The sequence below is a fragment of the Pteropus vampyrus genome, unplaced genomic scaffold (assembly GCF_000151845.1).
Source record: "Pteropus vampyrus isolate Shadow unplaced genomic scaffold, Pvam_2.0 Scaffold78, whole genome shotgun sequence".
Lineage (NCBI taxonomy): Eukaryota > Metazoa > Chordata > Mammalia > Chiroptera > Pteropodidae > Pteropus > Pteropus vampyrus.
The window spans coordinates 4,331,650-4,340,840 of NW_011888859.1; positions in this window are offsets into that span (position 1 = coordinate 4,331,650).

Here is a 9,191-nt window from a genome sequence, read left to right on the forward strand (position 1 = left end):
TTCATAAGGAAGATAGCCATTTTTAACTCAGTGTCTGGGAGTCTGTTTCAGAACAAGATGGAAACTGCCCAAAAGCTTCAGTTAAAACAATGTAATGAATGTTATAGCAGATCTCAGATATCGTAATTTGTCACATGTTTATTCCCCAAGGATATCTGCAATAAAATTTTAGAATGTTCAAGATAAATGCTCTGGGGTGCACAGGGCAGTGATTGAGAACACAGCCTCCCGACTCAGACAGAACTGGGCTTAAACACTGCCTGGGCTCACATTCCACTCGGAGTCTCAGCGTCCGCATCTGTTAAGTATGGCAAACAATGTCTCCTTGTACAGTATGGGGAAAATAGGTTGTGTAAGTAAAAGTCTTGGCACTGTCCAGCTAGAGTTGGCGCTCCGTCTCTGCTTGCAGGGGTCCCACTGACAGCAGTGGCGGTCATGTAAATGTGCTACAGAGGTTAGCAGTGATCACCATTCTCCTTCATGCCTCACTTTGCTGTGACAATCTAGCTCCATACAGCTCACCTCCATGGGGGAGGCTTCCCTGACCTTCGGCATAGATCTGGTCCCTCTGCCACAGGCTCAAGTTTAAACTTTACTTTCTATCTTTATTTGGCATATGTTGACTCCTTGCTATGGCTAAATGCCTTTGGACTTAGCACCTAGAGCTGAAGCTGACAAAATTATCATTCGATAAGAGCAGCTTTCAGTAAGAAACTGAACCACAGATTACTGAATGATAAATGAACAATAATTACTAACAATGATTAAACTTATAATTGGTTCCCAAAAAACCTTGTGCATCTGTTTCTGCAACAGATATGCCCGGAAGTAGAATCCAGGACACACTCTCTTTAGGTAGGGTTTGAATTAAGTTACAGCTCAGTGGCTCATTTTGCCCTGTACAGCAAACATCTCTGATTTCATCCAGTATGTATTTATCTCACAGAAAGTAGTCTTATTTCCCTACTAAAAAGAGAAGTGTTGGGAAAAAGAACAGGAACGTGTAGCAAACGTAGTTTCAGAAAGATGGAAAAGAGAAGCAGAACTTCTCATTCACCCAGATATCAGCCATCTGCACACCTACAGCTGAACCTTATTTTTTATGTCACAATTGTAGTCTTTAGAATAAGGTAGTAAATGACAGTTACTACAGCAACTGTGAGAAAGAACAGCACATAGGATATACCGTAAAGGTAGAAATGCTCGACTGGGACCATCGATGACACAGGAAATAAATAAATGACGGCGATGAGATATCTAAGCAGAATAAGTACGTACCCTCCTCGTCATCCACCCTCCACATTCTACTTTCCTGAATTCAGCACAGTGGAGGAAATCTTGAATACTATGTCATAATAAATGCTATGTCATAATAAAAAGAAATCACTTAATACTAAATGACAATGCAGAAAAACAACTTTATTTGGCCGAGGATCTCAACCCCGAATGCTTCTGAAAAAGGCTCTGTACCTGAGGTTTACCCCAGAAGCTTCTGATCTCAAGTAATTCTAAGAGGTAGTGAAGGCAGAGAACCACCACCTCAACTCCCCTTACGAAACACCATTAATTGGTATCAATGAACTGATTTTGAGGAAACGTGCACTTTTCTCGGTAGGTTATAAGAAGAGATTTTCCTGTTTTGATGTATTAATGTTCTAAGCAACAAGGAAAAAACGCCTCGTGTTCTTTACCATCGAGAGAGGCAAAGAGCTCTGGAGAATAAAGTTCACCTTAAAAAAAGGTCTATACATGAAGGAACGTATGAAGGTGGGGGAGAGGGTCAGCATCGTCGGATTAGAACCGTGTACAGAGCGCGAATTGGTGACATTGTCTTCTCCCCCAAAAGGCCAAATAGAAATGTTCTGGCATGTCTGATTACAAATCCAAGCCACCTCGCTCATCCCAGAGCCACTCGTGCTTCTGGCAGCTGACCGAGGTCTTAACTAGGATTCTGAAATCCTGGTGTGAGACGAGAGAAGCCAGGTTGTTGCTGCCACCTTAGCGAACAGCTAGTGCCCCGTCCCATTTGCTCTCAGATTCAACTTACTTCACATGTCACTGGGCCTCTGAGGCGCTTGCATCTGGGCCCCTGACTTTTCAGAAGTGCTGGGTGTAAGCAGAGGAAGCACTAGTAGATATGAAGTCATCTTTGATATTCCTTGGGCTCCAAAAATAATTTATTAATTTCTCAATTGGATAATGAGGATATCCAATGATTCAAAAATTGAACTTTGCCCTCTCCTCTGAGTGGAATTTAAGTTGTGATAGATTTATCTGCCAGAGGAGAAAAACCTATTCTTTCCACACTCTTAGGAGACCTCCTGAGATCTTATTTTGCAACTTTTCATCGGGTTTTTCAAGCTCTCTTTTGAAGGGTGTGTAATGTCTTTCCGGTATTCAAAATTAGCTATTGGTTAATGGGCCATTTGCCTATGAAGATGAGACTGTTATCTTTATCACTAATAATATCACTGGCGTTTTACTGAATCATATTTGAGGGTTCACAGAGATGAGGTACACAAGTGCAAGCAGATCTTTAACATAGTCTCACAAATACTCTATTGGTCGAGTATTTACGTAATCAAGTAAGGAAACATAACGCCTACGTTGGGTTTTTAATTCACCAATATGCTATAGCTTAATTCAATGAAAAACTGTTCCATGCTGGGTTACCAATAAAATATGAATTGTAGGTAATCATCTCATCATAGTTAAGTTCTTTATATTTTAAAAATATGAATCCTACCTCCAGGAAAGCTGCTATTTTCAAAGAGGAGTCTTTCTGATGACTCTTGAAAGTGCGGTTATTCTCAAATGCCCTGGAGAAAGCAAACAGCTGTTGAATCCTATGCAGAACTGTGGGTTCAAAAATCAGTACTTAGAATTTCCATTTTAGCCCAGCAGGGCCACCCAAGTGACATTTCCGGGGAATAGAATCAACTTCCAGTAAATTAGCAAACTCGCACCACAAATGGAAATATTCAATTGAATATTTATAAGAAATAAAAAATTGAAGGTATATTGAAAAGGGACTAGCTTTTATTGTCAAAATGGGTAATGCTTCAAGCTAATAGTTTAAAACTCAGGACGCCGTCGAGAGGGGAGAGCAATTAACATTTTATGAGTAGCTGCGCAAGAGTGTTTGTTATTATGAAAGAAAAAAAAAAAAAAAGAAAAAGAAAAAGAAACACTCCCCAAGAGCTCTTTGTTCGTTTCGATTTCCAAAATGGCAGAGATTTCCGTGATGTTGGTGGCGTGATGGAAAGAGCACCCAGCTAAGAGTCGGGAAACCTGAACTTGGCCGGCGGCCACTCGGTCTTCATTCCCTTCTCTGTAACAAGAGAGGGGAGCTGGGATAGGTGTTTCTCGCACGTGTCTTGGTCACATGCCCAGCCTCTTCCTTGAAAATTCTGATTCAGTGGATCTGGGGGATCCATTTTGAGCTTTCTGGGAGTTAAATCTCACAAGTGCAGCGATTAGCTGAGGTCAAAGGAAGGTATGGGTCAGAATGCAAAAGGACTAGCAGTGCTGGAAATCACGAAAAGTGAGATGTCATATTCGAAGAGGCCTTAGGGAGCCCCACTGAGCCTGAGTCACATACAGGGGTCCGTTTGGCACATTTCTGAAGAGATACACCTTAGCTGGAAGCTTCTGGCGTGACCTGGGGACACCGACAAACGGTTCGGGCTCTACCTTCCGTTGTCGGTAAGGGCATCTCTACTCAGTCAATTTTAAATGTCATAATTCACTGAATTATAACATTTTAAATGTCATAATTCACATAATTCACTAAATCATATTTAAAAACATATTTTAATTACACATCTAACGCTATGTATTAGAACCTGGTGACTCTGCATTTGCTCCCAATTTCTATATCTGTTCGATGGAAAGCGTAAGAGATCAGCTTGGGGACAGACAGGTAGAGTGGGGCTTATGGATGGATCGAGAGTACCCGGCACACAGTCTTTATTATCTCAGTCGCTCATCTCCCGGTTCCCACAGCCTGATCACAATTATCTAAATTATCGCAGTGGCCTTTTCTCTGGTCTCCCAAGCTCCAGTTTCTTTTTCTTCAATTCGTTCTGCGGTGCTGGTCAAATGAACATTTCTGGTTTACAGTTCTCATCCCGTTAGCTGCTTTTACAAACGTATGCTTTCGATTAATTCTTTCTGTGTAATGACATCAAAATTTCTTAGCCAGAGTTGGAAGGCTCTCAATAATTTGAACTCAGGATAGCATTACAAATGATCTTATTTATTTGTTCATATTCTACAATTAGGTCAAACTAGAATTGTTCCTATGGCATGTGTGTGAACCCATGCTTCCTTTATCTGACTTGGTGTACTCTGTTTCTGAATCTCTATCCATTTTCATTTGTCAAAATAATAATAATAATAATAATAGAAGAAATAAAACTACATAATGCTATTTTTCTAACACAATTATTTCAATTTTATATAGTCTTTTTCTCTTATTTTCCTATTTACATATGTATTTTCATAAATAGAGCCAATTTTACATATATTTTACATTCTAGTTATAATCCTTTTCCATTTGACCACATAATTTTCACAGTTTTCATTTTAATAGTTGCATAATTTTCCATCCAGCTGATGTCCCATGATTCTGTTAACCATTCTTCCATCTATAATTAGACATGTTGGTTGTTTCTAATTTTTAGCTATTATAAATAATGTTGCAATCTTCACCTATTATAAGTATTGAAGCAATTAATAGCTCTATGTATAACATTCTCTTTTGGCTTTATTACCTCTGGATAACTTTCCAGGAATGAATGAAACCAAAGATATAAAATTTTTCTAGTTTCCTTAAGCACCTTGACAAATTGTTTTCCAAAATGTTCATACCAATTTATACTGTCACCGATAATATATGTGAGTATGCTATTTTTACTGCAAATTATTGGATCAAAAAAACTATACCTTATTAATATATTAATTTTTATATTTTTGGTACTAGGAAATATGAATTTTTCAGTTTAATTGTTGCATTTTCTTCTTATGTAGAATGTCTTTTTACATAATTTGCTGGCTAAATTTGTAATTTCTCAAAACAAATGTCATGAGCCATGTCTGTCTTGCTTTCCACTCTGTAGTCAAGCTCATCACTACTCCTGGTACATAGATAGCAGTCAGTATATATTTGTGCTGTAAATAAACAACATTCTTTGAGTTCTTATAACTTTTTAAGAATTCATGTGAGCTCTTTATAGACTATGGCCATTAAGCTTTTTTCACAATTAAAGTGAAAATACTTTTCATTTTAGTTTGATATTGTTTTAGAAAACAAAAAATTGTGGCAGAAATGAACGCTGTCTTCTTTGTGCTTCCTTATACTGCCTTAAAACCTAAAAGTGTACTCCGTGGAAGTGAGAACATATAAATTAAATTTTTGTTCATTTTTCTATTTTTCTTTATAGTTTCCTTTTGGGGATAAACTCTTGCCATTTTCTCAAAGCCTATCCTAAATGCACCTTTCCCTGGGTTCTGCCTCGGTGTTAGGCTATGTATCCCCAACCACAGCCACTAATAGCTTATAACTGAAGCCTTTGATTTGGAGCCCACAGGGAACCTCAGTTCTGCTCCTGCGTGTGGGGTCATTTTTCCCAAAGCAGGAGGGATTTACATAAATCCAGCTAACACTTTGAGATTCCAGATTATGTCAACCTTGCTGCTATTTTTGCCATAAATCTTTATTCCAACTATAACAGAGCTTCTACTATGGTCCCATACTGGGGTATCTCATGTTTTAATATGATTATTTTTTGATGGGGGGAAATTTTGATAGGACTACCTTGAAAAGACCAAGAAAAAACAAATCATTAAATTTTTGGTACATTTCAATTACTAATAAAGACTGTATGCTGGATACTCTCGATCCATCCATAAGCCCCACTCTACCTGTCTGTCCCCAAGCTGATCTCTTATGCTTTCCATCCCTGAGAGTCACAAAAAAATCGAAATAATGATTAGGTTTAAAAATCTAGCTTTGCCATGTCTATGCTAAGCCTTAATAATTGAATTTATGTTTGTGTTTCTATCTTTGAAGCCTTTTCAGTGTCATAACTCAAGTGGGTCTAGAAAGGTTCTTCTGATTCTTGTCAGTGTCTTCTCTATCAGGCTTACCTGAGCCAAACTGCTTGCCTACTAGTTCAGACAGTGCCCACCACTTCTGAGTCCCTGTCACAGGCGTCTGACCACTGCGTCTTGGATAGTTCCAGCTGACATTTTCAGCCTCTCTGCTGGAACTCCCTTGTTACTTTTTCCATCGTGCGTGTCCATTGCCATGCCTTGTTTTTTCTGACTTGCCAGGATAGCTATGTTTTAACCAACTCCATCCCGAAATGTGGCTGCTTCTTTCTTTAAGTTTTCCTTGTGATTGGTTCATTACATTATTTCACTTCTATCCTGCCCTCTAGGGAGCCCCAATTCATCGTTTAATTCCCATTCTTCTCAACCTTTATGATGCTGGCCCAACTTATGTTATATGAGTGTTATTTTTATTATGGCTTAGTTCATCTCCAATAGATTGCAAGATCCTAGAAAGCAAGAGCCATGCTATCGCATACTTGTATTTTCCTAAATCCCATTGATTACATATGCTTTCACACAGAAAAATGTATTTTTAAAAATTATATACTAATTTTGTTCCACCATCCTCCTCTGAGCTGTCTCTTCGTACCTCAAAACCCCTCTGCTTCAGTCAAGTATAGCTATGAAATACTACTGAATCTTCATTTGTACAGAGTCTCTAAAAGAGAAAGAAACATCAAAACAAAAAAATAAAACAACTTCCTTTCTATTTCTGTAAATCGTATGCTTCTTCCCAGAAATCTTACATCTCACTTTTCTTTGCGGCATTATCCCACTTAACCTTAGAGCTGCTTCCCCATTTGACATTTCCTTTTCCACTCATGTTGTTAGGCTTCCTGTATTATTAGTTCGGTCCTTTTATCTCTTTGCCCTGTGAACAGAGTAGGTCTAAGTAGATGCAAGAAAAAACTTCACAAAGGTAGCGCCGATGAGCTATGTTTTTGGTTATTTTTGTTTGTTTGTTTGTTTTGAATTTTTTGATTTGTTTTGTTTTTAGTGGTAGTAATAAATTTGCATTGATCTGTTCACGCCACTTCATGTTATTACTTTAGTTAATGAATCTGCAAAATAGCTGGGCACAAGTAATGTTACACGGTTTGCTCTTAGAATAGGGGAAGTCAGCTGACTCGTGGGAAACCAATAAATAATTTGCTTCATTATCTCAAAGTTGACAAAACTATTATTTTTACCAAGAAAACTTCTCCCCTATTAACATAACATCTGTTTTATGTATTTCAGAGAATTCTCAATTGCAAACAATGGACAACCCATTTAGTTTTATTTCTGTGCATGTACTTACCAGGGATTCAGATAAGTAATAATCTTATATTTATTGTGCTCATGTAATGTGTGCATAAGCATTAGATATTATTACTTATTCTTTGTAAATGTTAGTGCTGCTGATTTGGTTACTTTCAGTGATATTTCCAAAGCCATATAGATCTAAACAAACATTGAAATTGTTTTCTTCATGCTATGCACATAGCCCACACAGGCAATGAACGGAGAGACCTTACAAAATGTAGGCATATTGTTCTGTAACTTCTATCCACATTGGACAAATGTTCATTAAAATCCTTTAAAAGTGACAGGATTACACTCCCATTATTATCAAAATGAGATAATGTCTTCACAGCGAAACAAACATTTAGATAAATAAGAAAAGCAAAAACTGAGCTGCAGAGTTGAAATAGAGATTTATTCTGACCAAAATATTCACCCTTGGTCTCAAGTGATATGTTTCAAGGGAAACAGCAATTCTGTACTGTCCTCTTACTCATAAAATGCCTGTGTGGTCTTGAACTGTTTATCGTGTCTTGCTGAGAAGGAAGTTTTAATTTCAATAGGAAGGGGGGCACTGACCCTAGGGAGTGAGTGCCAATTGTAAAGGCAGATTTGAATTAAAAAAACTCAGGGTCAAATCGTTATACACATCAAATGCTTCCTCAGACAGAAAACCTTTATCCACTTGAATATGAGTATTGGAGCAACAGATTCGGGAAGCTGGCAGAGCTGGAATGCAAATCCACATCTGTCTCCCTGACTCCTGCTCTTTCAGGTTACACTGTACTGCTTTTTGCTGTATACATGCATAAAGAGTTCGACTCAGTCTGCCTCAAAAAGCCGAACTCAACATGGAGATTTTGACATATTCTCATCTTAGAGCAATGGCATGTTCTTTTGCCGAATGGGTTTCCTTAGGAATTAACATTTATATCTTCTGAGAAGACACTCCAGGGTGCATATTACGGACGAGCAATGATGTGCCTTTGCAGTTAATGGCGCTCAGTCAAAACTACCAGGGCATGTCATTATTAGGTCATAATACCCACCCTGGAGTGTCTTACAGCTTAATTGTTCCCTCTTCCATTCCAGAAACCAGCAAAAGACATATTTAACTAATGTTTCTGCTTTGTTAATAAGTTCAGAATGAATGAACACATGTGTTCTGACTGCTCTTGTCTATCAAACATGTATTCAGAAATAAATCCAGGTCACATAATCAAAAATCCAACTTGCATATTTTGCTACAAAAAGTTTGGCATGGTTCTGATACTTCTGAAAGTGAAGATTTAGCATGCATCACTTGTCTAAATATTCAGACAATGAACACTCATGAGACTTCCCCTTCTGCCAATGCCCTTAGCATTTAGATCCCGATCATCATCTGTTTTTCTGCTGAAAATTTTCATCAAGAGAGTTACATTTTAATCTGGACTACAATCTACAGTAGACTAGTCTCAATCTTTAGACTACATAGCTAGTTATGTCTTAATGAGTATTTACACTTAGGTTTTTTTACTTACATTTACCAAAACTCTTCAAGCAAAATGGAAAATTCATTATGCATCTTTAGGTTCTGACCCTTCTACCATAAAGTCATACTTTCATTACAACAGCATTTTAAATAACAAGCAAAAGACTGAGAAGTTATAGGAAGAAACAGCTGACCCAGGTATGTGTGGTTCTAAGGTATGACTGCCTAGCAATAGAGAGCATTGACTATTCAGTTAAGCTTGACATCAGATCCCATGATAAGTTGTTGCTACTTAGGTTCTTTCACGATTTTATAT